A 26,451-nucleotide genomic window follows, 5' to 3' on the forward strand; every position below is an offset into this window, starting at 1 on the left:
ACGGGGAGAACATGCAGATTCCACACAGACAGTGACCCAAGTCGGGAATCGAACTCTGGTCCCAGGCGCTGAGGCAGCAGTGCTAACCACTGTGCCACCGTGCTGCCCATGTTGATGTACCTGGGTGTCCTTGTACACCAGCCACTAAAAGCAAGCATACAGCTACAGCAAGCGGTTAGGTGGCAAGTGGTGTGTTGTCCTTCATTGCAAGAGGATTTGAGTTCAGGAGCAAGGATGTGTCTCTGTAGCTGTACAGAGCCTTGGTGAGACCACACCTGGAGTATTGTGCGCAGTTTTGGTCTCCTTATTGAAGAAAGGATATTCTTGCCATAGAGGTAGTGCGGCGAGGGTTCACCAGACTGATTCCTGGGGTGGCAGGATTGCTGTATGAGGAGCGATTGCGTCAACTGGGCCTGTAATTCACTGAAATTTAGAAGAATGAGAGAGGATCTCATAGAAACAAATAAAATCCTGATGGGACTGGACAGGCGAGGTACGGGAAGAATGCTCCCGATATTGGGGAAGTGCAGAACTAGGGGTCAGAGTCTAAGAATAAGGGGTAAGTCATTCAGGACTGAGATGAGGAAGAACGTCTTCACTCAGAGAGTTGTGAACCTGTGGAATTCTCTCCCCCAGAAAGCTGTTGGGGCCAGTTTGTTAGATATGTTCCAGAGGGAGCTGGACGTGTCCCTTGTGGCGAAAGGGATGAAGGGGCATGGAGAGAAAGTGGGAGTGGGATACTGACAGCACATGATCACCCATGATTATATTGAATAGTGGAGCAGGCTCGAAGGGCCGAATGGCCTCCTCCTGCTCCTATTTTCTCTGTCTGTGTTTGGGCTGCTCAGCAAGGTGCAGTCACTGACCCGTTGTGAGTTCTTCATTTCAGCTCCAGCTGCCCCTGCACCAAGCCCCATTCACCCCTCAGCCCACTGCGGGGGTCTCCAGTTCAAAAGCTCTGTGCCAGCTCTGCCCTTCCCACCCCTGTGCCAGCTCTGCCCCCTGCACCCCCCCCCCCCGCCCCCCCCCTCGGAGTGTGACCCGGTCTTCCTGCCAGCAGGGTGCTGTGTAGGTGGTGGTGTGAGCAGAGGTGGTTGTTTCCAGTGTCTGAGTGGCCCAGGTGTTTGCTGTTTGATGTGTAGTTTATTTGGAGTTGCAGCCATTACAAGCTCCGGCTCACTGCTGGCCTGCTGTGGCCATTTGCGAATGTGAGAGTTTGGTTTGAGTTCCAAAGTTCAGTGGATATTCTCCACACCCCTTAACTCCCTTCATTCACACAGCCTGCTGTCTGCCAGGGCTGGGTACTGCCTGGAGATTGTTAATGTTAAACCAGTTCCTCAAGATCTCTCTGTCCGGAGGAGTCAACACAGTAAGAAGTCTCACAACACCAGGTTAAAGTCCAACAGGTTTATTTGGTAGCAAAAGCCACTAGCTTTCGGAGCGCTGCTTCTTCATCAGGTAAGTGGGATTTCAGTTCACAAACAGGGAATATAAAGACACAAACTCAATTTACAAAATAATGGTTGGAATGCGAGTCTTTACAGGTAATCAAGTCTTAAAGGTACAGACACTGAGTGGAGAGAAGGTTAAGCACAGGTTAAAGAGATGTGTATTGTCTCCAGACAGGACAGTTAGTGAGATTTTGCAAGCCCAAGCAAGTCGTGGGGGTTACAGATAGTGTGACATGAACCCAATATCCCGGTTGAGGCCGTCCTCGTGTGTGCGGAACTTGGCTATCAGTCTCTGCTCAGCGACTCTGCGTTGTCGTGTGTCGTTCAGGCCGCCTTGGAGAACGCTTACCCGAAGATCAGAGGCCGAATGCCCGTGACCGCTGAAGTGTTCCCCAACAGGAAGAGAACACTTTTGCCTGGTGATTGTCGAGCGGTGTTCATTCATCCGTTGTCGTAGCGTCTGCTGAGAGCCAGGTTCCGCACACACGAGGACGGCCTCAACCGGGATCTTGGGTTCATGTCACACTATCTGTAACCCCCACGACTTGCCTGGGCTTGCAAAATCTCATCCTAGTAAATCTCCTCTGCACCCTTTCCAACACTTCCACATCCTTCCTATAATACGGCGACCAGAACTGTACGCAATACTCCAAGTGCGGCCGGACCAGAGTTTTGTACAGTTGCAGCATGACCTCCTGGCTCCGAAACTCAATCCCTCTACCAATAAAAACTAACACACCGTACGCCTTCTTAACAACCCTATCAACCTGGGTGCCAACTTTCAGGGATCTATGCACGTGGACACCGAGATATCTCTGTTCATCCACACTACCAAGTATCTTACCATTAGCTCAGTATTCTGTATTCCTGTTACCCCTTCCAAAGTGAATCACCTCACACTTTTCCGCATTGAACTCCATTTGCCACCTCTCAGCCCAGCTCTGCAGCTTAGCTATGGAGAAGGTGCTTGGTGTTAGTGGGTCAAGTTGTTTTCTGGGGATTGACGTGCTGCTGCAGGAAGTGCTGATGTTTACACCTTCATTGCTCACAGCGAGAGTGGTGTGCAGCAAAGTTTCCTTTTGTTGAGCAAGCTGTCAGCAGCTGCTCCTCCTCCTGGAAGTCTGACGGTCCGGGCTGGTGACGTGGCTGTGTGTGTGTGTGTGTGAGCATTGGTGTGAGGCCAGGAACAGTGTGTGTGGAATGGAGTCCGACTGTTTCAGCAGAGACAAACAGTGGAACTGATGTGGTGAAGAGTGCAGGTGCGGCATAGCTGCTTCCAGCAAGGTGAGGTTGGTGTGGAGAGTGTGTGCGAGTGACAGAGGCTGCTGGGGGCCAGAGGGAGACCTTCATTCAAAGTGCTGCCTCCACAATTGAATTGTAACTGTCCAGAAACACTCAGCTCCACAGTCCCCCCCCTCGCTCGCCCTGGCCCCCCCCTCGCTCGCCCTGGCCCCCCCCTCGCTCGCCCTGGCCCCCCCCTCGCTCGCCCTGGCCCCCCCCTCGCTCGCCCTGGCCCCCCCCTCGCTCGCCCTGGCCCCCCCCTCGCTCGCCCTGGCCCCCCCCTCGCTCGCCCTGGCCCCCCCCTCGCTCGCCCTGGCCCCCCCCTCGCTCGCCCTGGCCCCCCCCTCGCTCGCCCTGGCCCCCCCCTCGCTCGCCCTGGCCCCCCCCTCGCTCGCCCTGGCCCCCCCCTCGCTCGCCCTGGCCCCCCCCTCGCTCGCCCTGGCCCCCCCCTCGCTCGCCCTGGCCCCCCCCTCGCTCGCCCTGGCCCCCCCCTCGCTCGCCCTGGCCCCCCCTCGCTCGCCCTGGCCCCCCCCTCGCTCGCCCTGGCCCCCCCCTCGCTCGCCCTGGCCCCCCCCTCGCTCGCCCTGGCCCCCCCCTCGCTCGCCCTGGCCCCCCCCTCGCTCGCCCTGGCCCCCCCCTCGCTCGCCCTGGCCCCCCCCTCGCTCGCCCTGGCCCCCCCCTCGCTCGCCCTGGCCCCCCCCTCGCTCGCCCTGGCCCCCCCCTCGCTCGCCCTGGCCCCCCCCTCGCTCGCCCTGGCCCCCCCCTCGCTCGCACTGGCCCCCCCCTCGCTCGCCCTGGCCCCCCCCTCGCTCGCCCTGGCCCCCCCCTCGCTCGCCCTGGCCCCCCCCTCGCTCGCCCTGGCCCCCCCCTCGCTCGCCCTGGCCCCCCCTCGCTCGCCCTGGCCCCCCCCTCGCTCGCCCTGGCCCCCCCCTCGCTCGCCCTGGCCCCCCCCCTCGCTCGCCCTGGCCCCCCCCCTCGCTCGCCCTGGCCCCCCCCCTCGCTCGCCCTGGCCCCCCCCCTCGCTCGCCCTGGCCCCCCCCTCGCTCGCCCTGGCCCCCCCCTCGCTCGCCCTGGCCCCCCCCTCGCTCGCCCTGGCCCCCCCCTCGCTCGCCCTGGCCCCCCCCTCGCTCGCCCTGGCCCCCCCCTCGCTCGCCCTGGCCCCCCCCCTCGCTCGCCCTGGCCCCCGCCTCGCTCGCCCTGGCCCCCCCCTCGCTCGCCCTGGCCCCCCCCTCGCTCGCCCTGGCCCCCCCTCGCTCGCCCCCTCCCCCTCGCTCGCCCCCTCCCCCCCCTCGCTCGCCCCCTCCCCCCCTCGCTCGCCCCCTCCCCCCCCTCGCTCGCCCCCTCCCCCCCCTCGCTCGCCCCCTCCCCCCCTTGCTCGCCCCCTCCCCCCCTCGCTCGCCCCCTCCCCCCCTCGCTCGCCCCCTCCCCCCCTCGCTCGCCCCCCCCCCCTCGCTCGCCCCCTCCCCCCCTCGCTCGCCCCCTCCCCCCCTCGCTCGCCCCCTCCCCCCCTCGCTCGTCCCCTCCCCCCCTCGCTCGCCCCCTCCCCCCCTCGCTCGCCCCCTCCCCCCCTCGCTCGCCCCCTCCCCCCCTCGCTCGCCCCCTCCCCCCTCGCTCGCCCCCTCCCCCCTCGCTCGCCCCCTCCCCCCCCTCGCTCGCCCCCTCCCCCCCCCCTCGCTCGCCCCCTCCCCCCCCCCTCGCTCGCCCCCTCCCCCCCCCTCGCTCGCCCCCTCCCCCCCCCTCGCTCGCCCCCTCCCCCCCCCTCGCTCGCCCCCTCCCCCCCCCTCGCTCGCCCCCTCCCCCCCCCTCGCTCGCCCCCTCCCCCCCCCTCGCTCGCCCCCTCCCCCCCCCTCGCTCGCCCCCTCCCCCCCCCTCGCTCGCCCACTCCCCCCCCCTCGCTCGCCCCCTCCCCCCCCTCGCTCGCCCCCTCCCCCCCCCTCGCTCGCCCCCTCCCCCCCCCTCGCTCGCCCCCTCCCCCCCCTCGCTCGCCCCCTCCCCCCCCTCGCTCGCCCCCTCCCCCCCCCTCGCTCGCCCCCTCCCCCCCCTCGCTCGCCCCCTCCCCCCCTCCCCCCCTCGCTCGCCCCCTCCCCCCCCTCGCTCGCCCCCTCCCCCCCCTCGCTCGCCCCCTCCCCCCCCTCGCTCGCCCCCTCCCCCCCCCTCGCTCGCCCCCCCCCTCCCCCCCTCGCTCGCCCCCCCCCCTCCCCCCCTCGCTCGCCCCCCCCCTCCCCCCCTCGCTCGCCCCCCCCCTCCCCCCCTCGCTCGCCCCCCCCCTCCCCCCCTCGCTCGCCCCCCCCTCCCCCCCTCGCTCGCCCCCCCCTCCCCCCCTCGCTCGCCCCTCCCCCCCTCCCCCCCTCGCCCCCCGATGCCCCCGCCCGCCCCCTTACCCACCTCTTCCACCTAGTTATCCAGGCACCTGCCCACTTATCAAACACCCAGCAGACAGCCCATGACACTCAGCACAAATTCACCAAGCGGGGAAAAAAAGATGTGAACTTGCATTTGTGTAGTGCCTTTCATATCCCCAGGAATCAATACTGTCAGTGAATAATTTTAAATGTAGACACCACTGGATGATAGGAAACACAGCTTCTATTTTCCACCGCACCGACCCTCTGGCAGTGCGGCGCTCCCTCTGCGCTGACCCTCTGGCAGTGCGGCACTCCCTCTGCGCTGACCCTCTGGCAGTGCGGCACTCCCTCTGCGCTGACCCTCTGGCAGTGCGGCGCTCCCTCTGCGCTGACCCTCTGGCAGTGCGGCACTCCCTCTGCGCTGACCCTCTGGCAGTGCGGCACTCCCTCTGCGCTGACCCTCTGGCAGTGCGGCACTCCCTCTGCGCTGACCCTCTGGCAGTGCGGCACTCCCTCTGCGCTGACCCTCTGGCAGTGCGGCACTCCCTCTGCGCTGACCCTCTGGCAGTGCGGCACTCCCTCTGCGCTGACCCTCTGGCAGTGCGGCACTCCCTCTGCGCTGACCCTCTGGCAGTGCGGCGCTCCCTCTGCGCTGACCCTCTGGCAGTGCGGCGCTCCCTCTGCGCTGACCCTCTGGCAGTGCGGCGCTCCCTCTGCGCTGACCCTCTGGCAGTGCGGCGCTCCCTCTGCGCTGACCCTCTGGCCGTGCGGCGCTCCCTCTGCGCTGACCCTCTGGCAGTGCGGCGCTCCCTCTGCGCTGACCCTCTGGCAGTGCGGCGCTCCCTCTGCGCTGACCCTCTGGTTCAGTGGTGTGATAGTTCGTGATGTTGAAGCTGTTTGTAATCAGTGTGGCTGCTCAGCACTGTTAGCTCTGCGCTGCATTCCAGGTCCATTAGGTAGAGGCTGAGCAGGGATGTGGGAACTCTGGGTGTGCCCATGGATTTACTGATCAGGCAGATTAAAAGCTTTGTGTGAGCAGGAGCCTGATTATACAGCAGGGGCAAGTTTGAATCTGTCACCTGATCAGGCAACGTTTGGAATGATTGGAGAATTCTGTCTGCTTAAACCTACTCTGAACGTTGGAGAATGAGAGTCAGGTTTCGCAGGAACAGTCGGCTTTCTGTGTTACAATCCCTCTTCGAAGCAGGGCCCGAGGCTCAGGTATTACTGCAGCTGTTGTGTTGAAAGCATTGTTGCGATTCATAGAATCAGAGAATCGTACTGTGCAGTAAAGGCCCTTCGGCCCATCGTGTCTTCACTGGCATACTTGCTTTTCATAATTTGTGCTCAAGTCATAGAGGTTTACAGCATGGAAACAGGCCCTTCGGCCCAACTTGTCCATGCCACCCTTTTTTTAAACCCCTAAGCTTTCCCAATTGCCCACATTTGGCCCGTATCCCTCTATACCAATCTTACCCATGTAACTGAACGCTTTTTAAAAGACAAAATTGTACCCACCTCTACTACTACCTCTTGCAACTTGTTCCAGACACTCACCACCCTCTGTGAAAAAATTCCTCCTCTGGACCCTTTTGTATCTCTCCCCTCTCACCTTAAACCTATGCCCTCTTGTTTTAGACTCCCCTACCTTTGGGAAAAGATATTGACTATCTAGCTGATCTGTGCCCCTCATTATTTTATAGATCTCTATAAGGTCACCCCTCAGCCTCCTACGCTCCAGGGAAAAAAGTCCCAGTCTATCCAACCTCTCCTCATAACTCAAACCATCAAGTCCCAGTAGCCTCCTAGTAAATCTTTTCTGCACTCTTTCTAGTTTAATAATATCCTTTCTATAATAGGGTGACCAGAACTGCACCCAGTATTCCAAGTGTGGCCTTACCAATGTCTTGTACAACTTCAACAAGATGTCCCAACTCCTGTATTCAATGTTCTTACCAATGAAACCAAGCATGCCGAATGCCTTCTTCACCTCTCTGTCCACCTGTGACTCCACTTTCAAGGAGCTATGAACATGTACCCCTAGATGTGTGCTGCAGAACAAAATATCTAACCCCGTGCTGTACCTGTGCTGGGAGGGTTGGATGGGGACAGTGTAGAGAGAGCTTTACTCTGTATCTCACACCGTGCTGTACCTGTGCTGGGAGGGTTTGATGGGGACAGTGTAGAGAGAGCTTTACTCTGTATCTCACACCGTGCTGTACCTATCCTGGGAGTGTTTGATGGGGACAGTGTAGAGGGAGCTTTACTCTGTATCTAACCCCGTGCTGTACCTGTCCTGGGAGTGTTTGATGGGGGACAGTGTAGAGAGAGCTTTACTCTGTATCTAACCCCGTGCTGTACCTGTCCTGGGAGTGTTTGATGGGGAGAGTGTAGAGGGAGCTTTACTCTGTATCTAACCCCGTGCTGTACCTGTCCTGGGAGTGTTTGATGGGGTCAGTGTAGAGGGAGCTTTACTCTGTATCTAACCCCGTGCTGTACCTTTCCTGGGAGTGTTTGATGGGGTCAGTGTAGAGGGAGCTTTATTCTTTGATTTGATTTATTATTGTTACATGTATTAGTATACAGTGAAAAGTATTGTTTCTTGTGCACTATATAGACAAAGCATACCATTCATAGAGAAGGAAAGGAGAGTGTGCAGAATGTAGTGTTACAGTCATAGCTGGGGTGTAGAGAAAGATCAACTTAATGCAAGGTAGGTCAAAGAACAAAGAAAAATATAACAGAGAAGAGTCCCTTTGGCCCCTCCAATCCTGCGCCGATCATGATGTCAGCCGAAACTAAAACCATATACACGTATGGAGTCCGTATCCTTCCATTCCCATCCTATTCATGTATTCATCTAGTTGCCTCTTAAATGCCACTATCGTACCTGCTCCCACCACCTCCCCAGGCAGCGCGTTCCAGACATTCATCACCCTCTATGTAAAAAACAAAACCTGCCTCGCACATCTCCTCTAAACTTTTCCCCACGCACCTTAAACCTATGTCCCCGAGTACTTGACTTTTCTACCCTAGGAAAGTGCACCTGACTATCCACTCTGTCCATGCCACTCATAATCTTTTTATCCTCTATCAGGTCACCCCTCAACCTCTGTTGTTCCAGTGAGAACAAACCGAGTTTATCCAACCTCTCCTCATAGCTAATACCCTCCCTCCAGACCAGGCAACATCCTGGTAAACCTCTTCCGTACCATCTCCAAAGCATCCACATCCTTCTGGTAGTGTGGCGACCAGAATTGTACACAATATTCTAAATGAGGCCTAACTAAGGTTCTGTACAGCTGCAGCATGACCTGCCAATTTTTATACTCAATGCCCCGACCAATGAAAGCAAGCATGCCGTATGCCTTCTTGACTACCTTATCCACCTGTGTTGCCACTTTCAGTGATCGGCGGACATGTACGCCCAGATCTCTCTGCCTGTCAATACTCTAAAGGTTCTACCATTTACTGTATAATTCCTACATGCATTGGACCTTCCAAAATGCATTATCTCACACTTGTCCGGATTAAACTCCATCTGCCATTTCTCCGCCCAAGTCTCCAACCGGTCTATATCTTGCTGTATCCTCTGACAATCCTCTTCACTATCCACAACTCCACCAATTTTTGTGTTGTCTGCGAACTTAATAATCAGACCAGCTGCATTTTCCTCCAAATCATTTATATATACCAAGAACAACAAAGGTCCCAGAACTGATCCCTGTGGAACACCGCTAGTCACAGCCTTACATTCAGAAAAGCACCCCTCTCCTGCTACCCTCTGTCTTTTATGGCCAAGCCAGTTCTGTATCCATCGTGCCAGCTCTCCTCTGATCCCGTGTGACTTCACCTTTCATACCAGTCTGCCATGAGGTACCTTGTCAAAGGCTTTACTGAAATCCATGTATCCAACATCCACTGCCTCATCTATCATGTATTCAAGAGGCGGCTGGATATAGCACCTGGAGCGAATGGGACCAAAGGTTATGGGGAGAAAACAGGATGAGGCTATTGAGTTGGATGATCAGCCATGATATTGAATGGTGGAGCAGGCTCGAAGGGCTGAATGGCCTCCTCCTCCTCCTATCTTTATGTTTCTATGTTTCTATCATCTTTGTCACTTCCTCGAAAAACTTGATCAAGTCAGTGAAGCACGACTTCCCCTTCACAAAACCGTGCTGTCTATCACTAATAAGTCCATTTGTTTCCAAATGTGAGTAAATCCTGTCCCGAAAAAATATTTTCCAATAATTCCCCTACCACTAATGTAAGGCTCACTATTATCCCTGCTGCCCTTCTTAAACAATGGAACAACATTGGCTATCCTCCAGTCCTCTGGAACTTCACCTGTAGCCAATGAGGAGACAAAAATTTCTGTCAAGGTCTCCGGTCCATTCAAAAGTCTGACAGCAGCAGGGAAGAAGCTGTTCTCGAGTCGGTTGGTACGTGACCTCAGACTTTTGTGTCTTTTTCCCGATGGAAGAAGGTGGAAGAGAGAATGGCCGGGGTGCGTGGGGCCCTTAATTAAGCTGGCTGCTTTTCCGAGGCAGCAGGAGTGTAGACATTGTCAATGGATGGGAGGCTGGTTTAAGTGATGGACTGGGCTTCGTTCGCGACACTTTGTCGTTTCTTGTGGTCTTGGGCAGAGCAGGAGCCATACCAAGCTTGATACATAAAACCAGAAAGAATGCTTTCTGTTGTGCATCTGTAAAAGTTGGTAAGAGTCTTAGTGTACGTATCAAATTTGCTTAATCTTCTGAGAAAGTAGAGGCGTTGGTGGGCTTGCTTAACAATAATGTCAGCATGGGGGGAACCAGGACAGTTTATTGGTGATCTGGACACCTAAAAACCTGAAGCTCTCGACCCATTTCTACTTTGTCCCCATTGATGTCGACAGGGGCATGTTCTCCACTACACTTCCTGAAGTCGATGACTATCCCCTTCATTTTGTTGACATTGAGGGAGAGATTATTGTTGCTGCACCTGTTCACCAGATTCTCGATCTCATTCCTGTACTCTGTATCGTCATTGTTTGAGATCCAACACACCACGCTGGTATGCTGTATCTAACCCTGTGCTGTAGCTGTCCTGGGAGTGTTTGATGGTAAGAAGTCTCACAACACCAGGTTAAAGTCCAACAGGTTTATTTGGTAGCAAAAGCCACCAGCTTTCGGAGCGCTGCTCCTTCGTCAGGTAAGTGGGAGTTCTGTTCACAAACAGGGCATATAAAGACACAAACTCAATTTACAAAATAATGGTTGGAATGTGAGTCTTTACAGGTAATCAAGTCTTAAAGGTACAGACAATGTGAGTGGAGAGAGGGTTAAGCACAGGTTAAAGAGATGTGTATTGTCTCCAGACAGGACAGTTAGTGAGATTTTGCAAGCCCAGGCAAGTTGTGGGTGTTACAGACAGTGTGACATGATACCAATATCCCGGTTGAGGCCTCATGTGTGCGGAACTTGGCTATCAGTTTCTGCTCAGCAACTCTGTGCTGTCGTGTGTCATGAAGGCTGCCTTGGAGAACGCTTACCCGAAGATCAGAGGCCGAATGCCTGTGACCGCTGAAGTGTTCCCCGACAGGAAGAGAACAGTCTTGCCTGGTGATTGTTGAGCAGTGTTCATTCATCTGTTGTCGTAGTGTCTGCACAGTTTCCCCAATGTACCATGCCTCGGGACATCCTTTCCTGCAGCGTATCAGGGAGACAACATTGTCCGAGTTGCAAGAGTATGTACCGTGTACCTGGTGGATGGTGTTCTCACGTGAGATGATGGCATCCGTGTCGATGATCCGGTACGTCTTGCAGAGGTTGCTGTGGCAGGGTTGTGTGGTGTCGTGGTCACTGTTCTCCTGAAGGCTGGCTAGTTTGCTGCGGACAATGGTCTGTTTGAGGTTGTGCGGTTGTTTGAAGGCAAGAAGTGGGGGTGTGGGGATGGCCTTGGCGAGATGTTCGTCTTCATCAATGACATGTTGAAGGCTCCGGAGAAGATGTCGTAGCTTCTCCGCTCCAGGGAAGTACTGGACGACGAAGGGTACTCTGTCTGCCATGTCCCGTGTTTGGGGCAGGGTGGAGGGAGCTTTACTCTGTATCTAACCCCGTGCTGTATCTGTCCTGGGAGTGTGTGATGGGGACAGTGCAGAAGGAACTTTATGCTATATCTAACCCCATGCTGTACCTGTCCTGGGAGTGTTTAATGGAGTCATGATGTGGAGATGCCGGCGTTGGAAACAGTGTAGAGGGAGCTGTTTCCGGCAGCTGCTCACCAGTGTCCTTGGTGATTTTAGGAAGGTCGCCTAATACATGAAGCAGGCTGCCATCTACTGGCCAGTGTTGGATGGTTTACTGAGTGGGTAACTTGGGGCAGAATCTTGCCGCAAGAATTGGCAAAATGGTCAGGATCTGACTGAAATCCGGTGTAGATCCCACTTCCCTGACTACATCCCAATCATTGGCATCTCCACCCCAGCCCCTCCCCACTCAAACTCCCCCTAAATACTGACACACTACCCGGGACCCTCTGTAAATACTGACACACTCCCCAGGGACCTCCCCCTCTAAATACTGACACACTCCCTGCTGGCCCCCTGTAAATACTGACACTCCCTGGGACCCCCTGTAAATACTGATACACTCCCCGGGGACCCCCTGTAACATAAGAACATAATATAAGAAATAGGAGCAGGAGTAGGCTATCTGGCCCCTCAAGCCTGCTCTGCCATTCAATAAGATCATGGCTGATCTGATAGTGGTTTAGTTCCACTTACCCGCCCGCTCCCCATAACCCTTAATTCCCTTAACGGTTAAAAATCTATCTATCTGTGACTTAAACACATTTAACGAGGTAGCCTCTACTGCTTAATTGGGCAGAGAATTCCAAAGATTCACTACCCTCTGGGAAAAGAAGTTCCTCCTCAACTCTGTTCTAAATTGACTCCCCCGTATTTTGAGGCGATGCCCCCTAGTTCTTGTTTCCATTGTAAGTGGAAATAACCTCGCTGCTTCTACCCTGTCTAGCCCCTTCATTATCTTATATGTCTCTATAAGATCTCCCCTCAACCTTCTAAACTCCAATGAGTACAGACCCAATCTCCTCAATCTCTCCTCATAAGCTAACCCCCTCATCCCGGTATCAACCTGGTGAACCTTCTCTGCACCCCCTCCAAGGCCAATATATCCTTCCGCAAATAAGGGGACCAAAATTGCACACAGTACTCTAGGTGCGGCCTCACCAGTACCCTGTACAGTAGCAGCAAGACCTCCCTGCTTTTATACTCCATCCCCTTCGCGATAAAGGCCAACATCCCAGTTGCTTTCTTGATCACCTGCTGCACCTGCAAACTGAGTTTTTGTGATTCATGCACAAGGACCCCCAGGTCCCTCTGCACAGTAGCATGTTGTAATGTTTCACTGTTTAAATAATAGTCCATTTTACTATTATTCCTTCCAAAGTGGATAACCTCACACTTACCAACGTTATGCTCCATCTGCCAGATCCTCGCCCACTCACTTAGCCTATCCAAATCTCTCTGCAGACTCTGTGTCCTCCACGCAATTTGCTTTCCCACTCATCTTTGTGTCATCCGCAAACTTTGTTCCCCTACACTGGGACCCCTCCTCCAGATCGTCTGTGTATATGGTGAATAGTTGAGGCCCCAGCACCGATCCCTGCGGCACGCCACTAGTCACTGATTGCGAACCGGAAAAGTACCCATTTATTCCGACTCTCTGCTTCCTGTTAGATATGATGTGGAGATGCCGGCGTTGGACTGGGGTAAACACAGTAAGAAGTTTAACAACACCAGGTTAAAGCCCACTTTAACCTGGTGTTGTTATCCTGTTAGATAGCCAATCCTCAATCCACGGTAACACTTTACCCCCAGCTCCGTGTACCTTTATCTTATGCAGCAACCTTTTGTGAGGCACCTTATCGAATGCCTTCTGGAAATCTAAATACACCACATCCACCGGTTCCCCTCTGTCAACCGCACTCGTTATATCCTCAAAAAATTCCAGTAAGTTAGTCAGACATGACTTTCCCTTCATGAATCCATGCTGCGTCTGCTTGATTGAACCATTCTTTTCCAGGTGTCCTGCTATTTCTTCCTTAATGATAGATTCCTGTAAATACTGATGCACTCCCTGGGACCCCCTGTAAATACTGACACACTCTCCGGGGCCCCCCTGTAAACACTGACACACTCCCCGGGGACCCCACTGTAAATACTGACACACTCCCCGGGGACCCCCCTGTAAACACTGACACACTCCCCGGGGACCCCCCGGTAAATACTGACACACTACCGGGGGCCCCCCTGTAAACACTGACACACTCCCCGGGGACCCCCTGTAAATACTGACACACTCCCCGGGGACCCCCCTGTAAATACTGACACACTCTCCGGGGACCCCCTGTAAACACTGACACACTCCCCGGGGACCCCCTGTAAACACTGACACACTCCCCGGGGACCCCCTGTAAATACTGACACACTCCCCGGGGACCCCCTGTAAATACTGACACACTCTCCGGGGCCCCCCTGTAAACACTGACACACTCCCCGGGGCCCCCCTGTAAACACTGACACACTCCCCGGGGACCCCCCTGTAAATACTGCCACACTCCCGGGGGCCCCCCTGTAAACACTGACACACTCCCTGGGACCCCCTGTAAATACTGACACACTCCCCGGGGACCCCCTGTAGATACTGACACACTCCCCGGGGACCCCCTGTAAACACTGACACATTCCCCGGGACCCACCTGTAAATACTGACACACTCCCCGGGGACCCCCTGCAAACACTGACACACTCCCCGGGACCCCCTGTAAACACTGACACACTCCCTGGGACCCCCCCTGTAAACACTGACACACTCCCCGGGGACCCCCTGTAAATACTGACACACTCCCAGGGACCCCCATGTAAACACTGACACACTCCCCGGGGACCCCCCTGTAAATACTGACACACTCCCCGGGGACTCCCCTGTAAACACTGACACACTCCCCGGGACCCCCTGTAAACACTGACACACTCCCTGGGACCCCCCCTGCAAACACTGACACACTCCCCGGGGACCCCCCTGTAAATACTGACACACTCCCCGGGACCCCCTGTAAACACTGCCACACTCCCTGGGACCCCCCCTGCAAACACTGACACACTCCCCGGGGACCCCCCTGTAAATACTGACACACTCCCCGGGACCCCTGTAAATACTGACACACTCCCCGGGGACTCCCCTGTAAATACTGACACACTCCCCGGGACCCCTGTAAATACTGACACACTCCCCGGGGACTCCCCTGTAAACACTGACACACTCCCCGGGACCCCCTGTAAACACTGACACACTCCCTGGGACCCCCCCTGCAAACACTGACACACTCCCCGGGGACCCCCCTGTAAATACTGACACACTCCCCGGGACCCCTGTAAATACTGACACACTCCCCGGGGACTCCCCTGTAAACACTGACACACTTCCCGGGGACCCCCCTGTAAATACTGACACACTCCCCGGGGACCCCCCGTAAATACTGACACACTCCCCGGGGACCCCCCTGTAAATATTGACACACTCCCCGGGACCCCCTGTAAATACTGACACACTCCCCGGGGACTCCCCTGTAAACACTGACACACTCCCCGGGACCCCCTGTGAACACTGACACACTCCCTGGGACCCCCCCTGCAAACACTGACACACTCCCTGGGACCCCCCCTGTAAACACTGACACACTCCCCGGGGACCCCCTGTAAATACTGACACACTCCCAGGGACCCCCCTGTAAACACTGACACACTCCCTGGGGACTCCCCTGTAAATACTGACACACTCCCAGGGACCCCCCTGTAAACACTGACACACTCCCCGGGGACCCCCCTGTAGATACTGACACACTCCCTGGGGACTCCCCTGTAAATACTGACACACATCTTCACATCACTGTTATTGTCAGCAGTGAGCTTTGGAAGTGGCTGCGATTCTAATTGAGTGTTGCCAATGGGAGTGAGTTCACACTGCCTGCACTGTATGCTGGGATGGCGACTGGATGGTGTCATTGGATCTTTGTAGAATTCTACTTGACCAGTTACAGCAGCGAGCGAGCTGAATGCAAGCTCCGATACGTTTCACAGTCACGCTGATACCTGCTGTCTGCCTGTGTGGATCTCAGTCTCTGCACATTCACGCTTCCTCCCATAGTCTGTGGATTTCCAAAACTCAAACTCTAATTCCCTCACCTTCTCCCAACCACCTCCCTCTTCTCCCCCAGTTTCCCCTCTGACCCTGTCCTATCTGTGGTCCATTCACAGTAGTTTTTAATGCAATGGAGTGATATTGAGTGACTTGTTCAGCCTTTCCAAGAGTGAATTACAATTCAGTGGGTCTTCATTTATGGGACGTGGGTGTCGTGTCGCTGGCTAGACCAGCACTTTTATTACCCATCCCTAATTACCCCTTGAGAAGGTGGTGATGAGCTGTCGTCTTGAATCCCTGCAGTCTCTGAGGTGTAGGTACATCCACAGTGCTGTTCGGGAGGGAGTTCCAGGATTTTGAGCCAGCGACAGTGAAGGAATGATGATATATTTCCAAGACAGGATAGTGAGCGGCTTGGAGGAGAACCTCCAAGTGGTGGTGTCCCCAGGTCGAGAATGATCATCCACTCGGCACTTCTGGCTGAAGATTGCTGCGAATGCTTCAGCCTTATCTTTCACACTGATGTGCTGGGCTCCTCCATCATTGAGGATGGGGATATTTGTGGAGCCTCCTCCAGTGAGTTGTTTAATTGTCCACCACCATTCACGGCTGGATGTGGAAGGACTGCAGAGCTTAGATCTGATTCATTAGTTGTGGGATCGCTTAGCTCTGTCTATTACTTGCAGCTTATGCTGTTTGGTATGCGAGTAGTCCAGTGTTGTAGCTTCACCTCATGTTTAGGTATGCCTGGTGCTGCTCCCAGCATGCCCTCCTGCACTCTCCATTGAACCAGGGTTGATCCCCTGGCTGGATGGTAATGGTTGAGTGGGGGATATGCCGGGCCATGAGATTACAGATTGTGCTGGAGTACAATTCCGCTGCTGTTGATGGCCACAGCGCCTCATGGATGTCCGGGTTTGAGTTGCTCTGTCTGTTCGAAATCTGCCCCATTTAGCACGGTGATAGAGCCACACAACACGATGGAGGGTGTTCTCAATGTGAAGGTGGGACTTTGTCTCCACAAGGACTGTGCGGTGGTCACTCCTCCCAATACTGTCATGGACAGATACATGTGTGACAGGCAGGTTAGTGAGGATGAAGTCATGTATGTTTTTCCCTCTTGTTGGTTCCCTCACCACCTGCTGCAGTCCCAGTCGAGCAGCAATGTCCTTCAGGACCCAGCCAGCTCGGTCTGCCATGCTGCTACTGAGCCTCTCTTGGTGATGGACATTGAAGTCCCCACCCAGAGTATGTTGTGTGCCCTTACTGCCCTCAGTGCTTCCTCCAAGTGTTGTTTAACATGGAGGAATACTGATTCATCAGCCGAAGGAGGACGTTATGTGGTAACCAGTAAGAGGTTTCCTTGCCCATGTTTAACCTGAAACCATGAAGGTTCGTGGGGTCCAGAGTCGATGTTAAGGACTCCCAGGGCAGCTCCCTCCCCACTGGGCCACCGCCACCTGTGCTGGGTCTGTGCTGCCGGTGGGACAGGACATATCCAGGGATGGTAATGGTGGTGTCTGGGGTGTTATCTGTAAGGTATTGTTTTCAGTGCCGGGTGATTCACCTGCTTTCGTTCGGTATTGACTTGTTTTAACAGTTCGATACGACGGAGCGGCTTGCTCAGCCATTTCAAAGTCACCCACATTGCTGTGGGTCTGAAACTACGTGCAGGCCAGACTGGGTAAGGATGGCTGATTTCACTTCCTGAAGGAAATAAAGAACATTAGTGAAACTTGGCTACAGGAGGGGCAGGACTGGCAGCTCAATGTTCCAGGGTTCCAATGTTTCAGGCGGGATAGAGGCAGAGGGATAAAAGGTGGGGGGGTGGCATTGTTGGTCAGGGAAAATGTTACAGCGGTACTCAGGCAGGATAGATGAGGGAGCTTGTCTACAGAGGCCCTATGGGTGGAGCTGAGAAACAGGAAAGGTATGACCACATTAATGGGCTTGTATTATAGACCACCCAATAGTCAGCGAGAATTGGAGGAGCAAATCAGCGGAGAGATAGCTGACAACTGCAAGAAACACAAAGTTGTGATAGTAGGGGATTTTAATTTTCCACATATAGATTGGGACTCCCATACTGTTAAAGGTTTAGACGGGGTAGAGTTTGTAAAATGTGTTCAGGAGAATTTTCTACATCAGTATATAGAGGTGCCAACTAGAGAGGATGCGATATTGGATCTCCTATTGGGAAATGAGTTAGGGCAGGTGATGGATGTGAGTGTGAGGGAACACTTTGGATCCAGTGATCATAATGCCATTAGTTTCAACCTGATCATGGATAAGGATAGATCTGGTCCTCGGGTTGAAGTTCTGAACTGGAAAAAGGCCAAATTTGATGAAATGAGAAGGGATCTGGGAAGTGTGGATTGGCACAGGCTGTTCTCTGGTAAGGATGTAAATGGAAAGTGGGAGGCCTTCAAAGGAGAAATTTTGAGAGTGCAGAGTTTGTATGTTCCTGTCAGGATTAAAGGCAAAGTAAATAGGAATAAGGAACCTTGGTTCTCAAGGGAGATTGTAACACTGATTAAGAGGAAGAGAGAGTTGTATGAAATGTACAGGCAGCAAGGAACAGATCAGATGCTCGAGGAGTATAAAAAGTGCAAGAAGCTACTTAAGAGGGAAATCAGGAGGGCTAAAAGAAGACATGAGGTTGCTTTGGCAGACAGAGTGAAGGAAAATCCAAAGAGCTTCTATAGGTATGTTAGGAGCAAAAGGATAGTGAGGGATAAAATTGGTCCTCTTGAAGACCAGAGTGGTCGACTGTGTATGGAACCAAAAGAGATGGGGGAGATACTAAATGGTTTTTTTGCATCCGTATTTACTGAGGAAACGGGCATGGAGTCTACGGAAATAGGGCAAACAGGTAGGGAGGTCATGGAACCTTTACAGATTAAAGGGGAGGAGGTGCTCGCTGTCTTGAGGCAAATCAGAGTGGATAAATTCCCAGTACCAGACAGGGTATTCCCACGGACCTTGAGGGAAGCTAGTGTTGAACTTGCAGGGGCCCTGGCAGATATATTTAAAATGTCAGTATTCACGGGGGAGGTGCCGGATGATTGGAGGGTGGCTCATGCTGTTCCGTTGTTTAAAAAAGGTTCCAAAAGAAATCCGGGAAATTATAGGCCAGTAAGTTTGACGTCGGTGGTGGGCAAGTTATTGGAAGGTGTGATAAGGGATAGGATCTACAAATATTTGGATAGACAGGGACTTATTAGGGAGAGTCAACATGGCTTTGTGCGTGGTAGGTCATGTTTGACCAATCTATTAGAGTTTTTCGAGGAGGTTACCAGGAAAGTGGATGAAGGGAAGGCGGTGGATGTTGTCTACCTGGATTTCAGCAAGGCCTTTGACAAGGTCCCTCATGGGAGGTTAGTTAGGAAGGTTCAGTCGCTAGGTATACATGGGGAGGTAGTAAATTGGATAAGACACTGGCTCAATGGAAGAAGCCAGAGAGTGGTTGTGGAGGATTGCTTCTCTGAGTGGAGGCCTGTGACTAGTGGTGTGCCGCAGGGATCGGTGTTGGGTCCATTGTTGTTTGTCATCTATATCAATGATCTGGATGATAATGTGGTAAATTGGATCAGCAAGTTTGCTGATGATACAAAGATTGGAGGTGTAGTGGACAGTGAGGAAGGTTTTCAAAGCTTGCAGAGGGATTTGGACCAACCAGAAAAATGGGCTAAAAAATGGCAAATGGAATTTAACGCAGACAAGTGTGAGATATTGCACATTGGAAGGACAAATCAAAGTAGAACGTACAGGGTAAATGGTAGGACTCTGAAGAGTGCAGTTGAACAGAGGGATCTGGGAATACAGGTACAGAATTCCCTAAAAGTGACGTCACAGGTGGATAGGGTCGTAAAGAGTGCCTTTGGTACATTGGCCTTTATAAATCGGAGTATCGAGTATAAAAGTTGGAGTGTTATGGTAAGGTTATATAAGGCATTGGTGAGGCCGAATTTGGAGTATTGTGTACAGTTTTGGTCACCTAGTTACAGGAAGGATGTAAATAAGATTGAAAGAGTGCAGAGAAGGTTCACAAGGATGTTGCCGGGACTTGAGAAGCTGAGTTACAGAGAGAGATTGAATCGGTTGGGACTTTATTCCCTGGAGCGTAGAAGATTGAGGGGAGATTTGATAGAGGTGTATAAGATTTTGATGGGTACAGATAGAGTGAATGCAAGCAGGCTTTTTCCGCTGAGGCTAGGGGAGAAAAAACCCAGAGGGCATGGGTTAAGGGTGAAAGGAGAAAAGTTTAAAGGGAATATTAGGGGGGGCTTCTTCACGCAGAGAGTGGTGGGAGTGTGGAATGAGCTGCCAGATAAAGTGGTAAATGCGGGGTCACTTTTAACATTTAAGAAAACCTTGGACGGGTTCATGGATGAGAGGGGTGTGGAAGGATATGGTCCAAGTGCAGGTCAGTGGGACTAGGCATAAAATGGTTCGGCGCAGACAAGAAGGGCCAAAAGGCCTGTTTCTGAGCTGTAATTTTCTATGGTTTCTAACAGATGGGTTTTTATTACAAGCCAGTATTCATGGTGATTAATGATCATTTCCATTTCATTTATTGAATGTGAATTCATCCAGTGGCAATGTTGGGGTTTGAATGTCTGATTGAGGAATGTTTGTTGCTCAGCTGTCTGGAATACTGGCTCAGTAACAAACACTGCAAGTGCATGCTTACAGAACTGTACCTTACTGTGAATTGAGATGAATGCATTCTGTAGCAGGAGACACGATAGGAATTATGATAAGGCAAGAATTGGACTCCAGTTACATTTTGTGTAGGTCCTTTTTTAGGCTTTCCATCCAGATACAAAGAACAAAGAGTAGTACAGCACAGAAACAGGCCCTTCGGCCCACCAAGTCAGTGCCGACACAGATGCCTCTCCAATCTGATACTAACTTGCTTCCATGTGGTCCATATCCCTCTATTCCCTGCCTATTCATGTATCGTAAGAAGTTTAACAACACCAGGTTAAAGTCCAACAGGTTTATTTGGTAGCAAAAGCCACACAAGCTTTCGAAGCTCTAAGCCCCTTCTTCAGGTGAGTGGGAATTCTGTTCACAAACAGAGCTTATAAAGACACAGACTCAATTTACATGAATAATGGTTGGAATGCGAATACTTACAACTAATCAAGTCTTTAAGAAACAAAACAATGTGAGTGGAGAGAGCATCAAGACAGGCTAATAAGATGTGTATTGTCTCCAGACAAGACAGCCAGTGAAACTCTGCAGGTCCACGCAACTGTGGGAGTTACAAATAGTGTGACATGAACCCAATATCCCGGTTGAGGCCGTCCTCGTGTGTGCGGAACTTGGCTATCAGTTTCTGCTCAGTCCAAAGATGTGCGGGTTAGGTTGATTGGCCAGGTTAAAAATTGCCCCTTAGAGTCCTGAGATGCGTAGGTTAGAGGGATTAGCGGGTAAATATGTGGGGGTAGGGCCTGGGTGGGATTGTGGTCGGTGCAGCCTCGATGGGCCGAATGGCCTCCTTCTGCACTGTAGGGTTTCTATGATTTCTATGATTCTATGACTCTGCGCTGTCGTGTGTCGCGAAGGCCGCCTTGGAGAACGCTTACCCGAATATCAGAGGCCGAATGCCCGTGACCGCTGAAGTGCTCCCCAACAGGAAGAGAACAGTCTTGCCTGGTGATTGTCGAGCGGTGTTCATTCATCCGTTGTCGCAGCGTCTGCATAGTTTCCCCAATGTACCATGCCTCGGGACATCCTTTCTTGCAGCGTATCAGGTAGACAACGTTGGCCGAGTTGCAAGAGTATGTACTGTGTACCTGGTGGATGGTGTTCTCTCCATGTCACACTATTTGTAACTCCCACAGTTGCGTGGACCTGCAGAGTTTCACTGGCTGTCTTGTCTGGAGACAATACACATCTTTTTAGCCTGTCTTGATGCTCTCTCCACTCCCATTGTTTTGTTTCTTAAAGACTTGATTAGTTGTAAGTATTCGCATTCCAACCATTATTCATGTAAATTGAGTCTGTGTCTTTATAAGCTCTGTTTGTGAACAGAATTCCCACTCACCTGAAGAAGGGGCTTAGAGCTTCGAAAGCTTGTGTGGCTTTTGCTACCAAATAAACCTGTTGGACTTTAACCTGGTGTTGTTAAACTTCTTACTGTGTTTACCCCAGTCCAACGCCGGCATCTCCACATATTCATGTATCTACAGTAAGAAGTTTAACAATACCAGGTTAGGGTTGTTAAACTTCTTACTGTGTTTACCCCAGTCCAACGCCGGCATCTCCACATCATGTTGAGAGGTCTGGATAGGGTAGACTCTCAGAGGCTATTTCCAAGGGCTGAAATGGTTGCTACGAGAGGACACAGGTTTAAGGTGCTGGGGGGTAGGTACAGAGGAGATGTCAGGGGTAAGAGGGTGGTGAGGGATTGGAATGCCCTGCCAGCATCAGTAGTAAATGCGCCTAGTTTGGGGGCGTTTAAGAGATCCGTAGATAGGTTCATGGACGAAAAGAAATTGGTTTAGGTTGGAGGGTCACAGTTTTTTTTTTTAACTGGTCGGTGCAACATCGTGGGCCGAAGGGCCTGTTCTGCGCTGTAATGTTCTATGTTCTATGTTCTAAGTTTTTCACTCAGAGGGTGGTGGGTGAGTGGAATCGGCTGACGTCGGTGGTGGTGGAGGCAAACTCGTTGGGGTCTTTTAAGAGACTTCTGGATGAGTACATGGGATTTAATGGGATTGAGGGCTATAGATAGGCCTAGAGGTGGGGATGTGATCGGCGCAACTTGTGGGCCGAAGGGCCTGTTTGTGCTGTGGCTTTCTATGTTCTATGTTCTATGACTATTCATGTATCTATCCAGATGCTTCTTGAACGTTGTTATAGAATCTGCTTCCACCACCTCCTCCGGCAGCGCGTTCCAGACATTCACCACCCTCTGTGTGAAAAACTTGCCCCTTACATCTCTTTTAAACTTTCCCCCTCTCACTCTCAGCCTCTGCCCTGAGTAATTGACCCTTTGACCCTGGGAAAAAGACTCTGACGACCCACTCTATGCAAGACAATACAGGTTACAAGATGGAGGCGTGTGAAATTGCCGGCTCCAACGCACCCCTCCCTGATGAGCTCAATGCACTCTACGCCCATTTTGAACAAGAGGTCAGCAAGAGAATGCCCTCCACCCTGGAAGCCTTGGAGGAATCTGTATCCGAGGTCTCCATGTCAGAGCAGCCTTCTCGAAGGTCAACCCACGGAAAGCGACTGGCCCGGATGGGGTACCCAGATGAGCACTCAGATCCTGCGCGGATCGGCTGGCGGGGGTATTCACAGACATCTTCAACCTCTCTTTACAACAATCTGAGGTCCCCATCTGCTCCAAGAAGACGACCATCATCCCAGTACTAAAGAAACGCCAGGCAGTGTGTCTTAATGACTATTGGCCGGTGGCTCTGACATCCATCGTTCTGAAGTACTTTGAAAGGTTAGTCATGGCACAAATCAATTCCAGACTGCCTGGATCCACTACAGTGTGCCTATCGTCGCAACTGGTCCACAGCAGATGCCATCTCCCTGTCCCTGCACTCATCCCTGGAACACCTGGATAACAAGGACACCTATGTCAGACTCCTATTTATTGACTACAGCTCAACCTTCAACACCATTATTGCCACAAAACTCTTCTTCAAACTCCGTGGCCTGGGCCTCGGCTCCTCCCTCTGCGATTGGATCCTGAACATCCTAACTCACTGACCACAATCAGTAAGGATATGCCACAGCACCTCCTCCACGATCATCCTCAACACCGGTGCCCCACAAGCCTGTGTTCTCAGCCCCCTACTATACTCCTTATACACCTATGACTGTGCGGCCAAATTCCCCTCCAACTCGATTTTCAAGTTTGCTGATGACACCACCGTAGTGGGTCGGATCTCAAACGACGAGACAGAGTACAGGAATGAGATGGAGAATCTGGTGAACTGGTGCGGTGATAATCTCTCCCTCAATGTCAACAAAACGAAGGAGATAGTCATCGACTTCAGGAAGCGTAAAGGAGAACATGCCCCTGTCTACATCAATGGGGACAAAGTAGAATAGGTCGAGAGCTTCAAGTTTTTAGGTGTCCAGATCACCAACAACCTGTCCTGGTCCCCCCATGCTGACGCTATAGTTAAGAAAGGTCCACCAACACTTCTACTTTCTCAGAAGACTAAGGAAATTTGGCATGTCAGCTCTGACTCTCTCCAACATTTACAGATGCACCATAGAAAGCATTCTTTCTGGTTGTATCACAGCTTGGTGTGGCTCCTGCTCTGCCCAAGACCATAAGGAACTACAAAAGGTCATGAACGAAGCCCAGTCCTTCACTCAAACCAGCCTCCCACCCATTGATACTGTCTACACTTCCCGCTGCCTTGGCAAAGCAGCCAGCATAATTAAGGACCCCATGCACCCTGGATGCACTCACTTCCCCCCTTTTGTCAGGAAAAAGATACAAAAGTCTGAGGTCACGTATCAACTGACTCAAGAACAGCTTCTTCCTGCTGCCATCAGATTTTTGAATAGACTTACCTTGCATTAAGTTGATCTTTCTCTACACCCTAGCTATGACTGTAACACTACATTCTGCACTCTCTCCTTTCCGGGGAACCGGTGGATGTGGTGTTTTTGGATTTCCAAAAGGCGTCCGATAAGGGGCCTCACAAAAGGTTGCTGCAGAAGATTGGGGCACACGGAGTTGGGGGTAGGGTGTTAGCGTGGATTGGGGATTGGCTGTCTAACAGGAAGCTGAGAGTTGGAATAAATGGATGCTTTTCTGGTTGGCAGATGGTGACTAGTGGCGTGCCGCAGGGATCGGTGCTGGGGCCTCAACTGTTTACTATTTACATAGATGATCTGGAGGAGGGGACCGAGTGTAGGGTAACAAAGTTTGCTGCCGACACGAAGATAAGTGGGAAAGTGAATTGCGTGGAGGAAGCGGAAGGTCTGCAGAGAGATTTGAATAGGCTGAGTGAGTGGGCGAGGATCTGGCAGATGGAGTATAACGTTGGCAAATGCGAGGTTATTCACTTTGGAAGAAATAATAGCAAATTAGATTATTATTTAAACGGAAAAAAATTACAACATGCTACTGTGCAAAGCGACCTGGGGGTCCTTGTGCATGAGTCGCAAAAACTCAGTCTGCAGGTACAACAGGTGATCAAGAAGGCAAATGGGATGTTGTCATTTATCGCGAGGGGGATAGAATATAAAAGCAGAGATGTCTTGCTGCATCTGTATAAGGCATTGGTGAGGCCGCAGCTGGAATACTGTGTGCAGTATTGGTCCCCTTACTTGCGAAAGGATATATTGGCCTTGGAGGGAGTGCAGAGAAGGTTCACCAGGTTGATAGCGGAGATGAGGGGTGTTGATTATGAAGAGAGATTGAGCAGATTAGGTTTGCACTCGTTGGAGTTTAGAAGCCTGAGGGGTGATCTTTTTAGAGGCATATAAGGTTATGAAGGGGCTGGATAGGGTAGAAGTGGAGAGATTCCTTCCACTTAGAAAGGAAACCAGAACTAGAGGGCACAGCCTCAAAATAAAGGGGGGTCAGTTTAGGACAGAGTTGAGGAGGAACTTCTTCTCTCAGAGGGTGGTGAATCTCTGGAATTCTCTGCCCACTGAAGTGGTGGAGGCTACCTCATTGAATATGTTGAAATCACGGATAGATGGGTTCCTGATCGATAAGGGAATTAGGGGTTATAGGGATCAGGCGGGTAAGTGGAAATGATCCACTTCAGATCAGCCATGATCTTATTGAATGGCGGGGCAGGCTCGAGGGGCTAGATGGCCTACTCCTGCTCCTATTTCTTATGTTCTTGTGTTCTTTCCTCTCTGGACGGTATGCTTTGTCTCTATCATGTGCAAGAAACAATACATTTCATTGTATGCTAATACATGTGACAATAATAAATCAAATCAAAAGCTTGTCATAATCTTGTAAACCTCTGTCAGGTCCCACTCATCCTCCGACGCTCCAATGAAAACAAACCAAGTTTGTTCTACCTTTATTCAGAGTCCATATCTTCCAAACCAGGCAACAGCCTGGTAAATCTCTTCTGCATCCTTTCCAATGCATCAACATCCTTCCGGTAGTGTGGCGATCAGGATTGTACACAATACTCGAAATGCAGCCTAACCAAAGTCAAAGAACAATACAGCACAGGAACAGGCCCTTCGGCCCTCCAAGCCCGCGCCGCTCCCTGGTCCAAACTAGACCATTCTTTTGTATCCCTCCATTCCCACTCCGTTCATGTGGCTATCTAGATAAGTCTTAAATGTTCCCAGTGTGCCCACCTCCACCACCTTGCCCGGCAGCGCATTCCAGGCCCCCACCACCCTCTGCGTAAAATACGTCCTTCTGATATCCGTGTTTAAACACACCCCCCCCCCTCGTCCCCCCCCCCCCCACCTTGAACCTATGACCCCTCGTGAACGTCACCACCGACCTGGGAAAAAGCTTCCCACCGTTCACCCTATCTATGCCTTTCATAATTTTATACACCTCTATTAAGTCTCCCCTCATCCTCCGTCTTTCCAGTGAGAACAACCCCAGTTTACCCAATCTCTCCTCATAACTAAGCCCTTCCATACCAGGCAACATCCTGGTAAACCTCCTCTGTACTCTCTCTAAAGCCTCCACGTCCTTCCGGTAGTGTGGCGACCAGAACTGGGTGCAGTATTCCAAATGCGGCCGAACCAACGTTCTATACAACTGCAACATCAGACCCCAACTTTTATACTCTATGCCCCGTCCTATAAAGGCAAGCATGCCATATGCCTTATTCACTACCTTCTCCACCTGTGACGTCATCTTCAAGGATCTGTGGACTTGTACACCCGGTCCCTCTGCGTATCTACACCCTTTATAGTTCTGCCATTTATCATATAGCTCCCCCGTACGTTAGTTCTACCAAAATGCATCACTTCGCATTTACCTGGATTGAACTCCATCTGCCATTTCTTTGCCCAAATTTCCAGCCTATCTATATCCTTCTGTAGCCTTTGACAATGTTCCTCACTATCTGCAAGTCCTGCCAATTTTGTATCTTACGCAAACTTACTGATCACCCCAGTTACACCTTCCAGATCGTTTACATAAATCACAAACAGCAGAGGTCCCAGTACAGAGCCCTGCGGAAC

The 26,451-nt window shown here is 52.4% G+C and overlaps 1 protein-coding gene across 5 annotated transcripts in view; it reads left to right on the forward strand.

Annotated features, from left to right (window-relative positions):
• The window catches only part of LOC144499961 (arfaptin-2-like), a 107,314-nt gene that overhangs the window by 32,169 nt on the left and 48,694 nt on the right, over nt 1-26,451 (forward strand). Inside the window, exon 1 of one of the 5 annotated variants that reach the window (XM_078222695.1) lies at nt 6,217-6,298. The exons of the other annotated variants lie outside the window; for them this stretch is intronic. The gene's annotated coding sequence lies outside the window, so the exon portion shown is untranslated. Of the gene's footprint in view, nt 1-6,216; nt 6,299-26,451 lie in introns of those variants that run through there. 5 annotated transcript variants of the gene reach the window in all.

This window comes from Mustelus asterias, chromosome 10, assembly GCF_964213995.1.
Source record: "Mustelus asterias chromosome 10, sMusAst1.hap1.1, whole genome shotgun sequence".
NCBI classification, from domain to species: domain Eukaryota; kingdom Metazoa; phylum Chordata; class Chondrichthyes; order Carcharhiniformes; family Triakidae; genus Mustelus; species Mustelus asterias.